Source organism: Sinocyclocheilus rhinocerous, unplaced genomic scaffold (genome assembly GCF_001515625.1).
Source record: "Sinocyclocheilus rhinocerous isolate Xijiao unplaced genomic scaffold, SAMN03320098_v1.1 scaffold3064, whole genome shotgun sequence".
In the NCBI taxonomy this organism is placed as follows: domain Eukaryota; kingdom Metazoa; phylum Chordata; class Actinopteri; order Cypriniformes; family Cyprinidae; genus Sinocyclocheilus; species Sinocyclocheilus rhinocerous.
In genome coordinates this window covers 50,719-51,198 of record NW_015641461.1, presented here as the reverse complement: position 1 = coordinate 51,198, position 480 = coordinate 50,719, and positions in this window count along the sequence as shown.

Genomic DNA, 480 nt, shown 5'->3' with positions numbered 1-480 from the left:
AACTCCCCATGTTAAAATGCCTAAGTTTACAGCTGAAAAAAACATGTTTACAGCCTGGTTCAAAAAATGATTTTGGTCTATATAGCTAATTTTGCCCTTCATGACAACTGTGAGGGAGGTGAATTTTTTTATAACTCATCCGTTTAAATTATATTAAGCCTTAAAGTTCTGCATAATTAAGGGCGTGGCCACTTGAGTGACAGGTGGATTGCCGCTGCTGTCACCACCGTAGAGCTAGGTGGGCGTGGTTTCAGCAGCCAGCTCCCGCCTCTTTGCCCATTTTCGATTATCCGGGCGTGACGCGCTGCCAAGATGGCGACGGCTGGCTCCGCCTACTTTAGGCTTCAAAACGCTCGTCGAAAGTCTATGGGTTACGTAACGGACACTACGTCCATGTTTTTATACAGTCTATGGTCAGCATGCACGGTGAAAATATACATGACAAATAAAAAAGGTCGCTTTTACTTATTTTAAAAAATA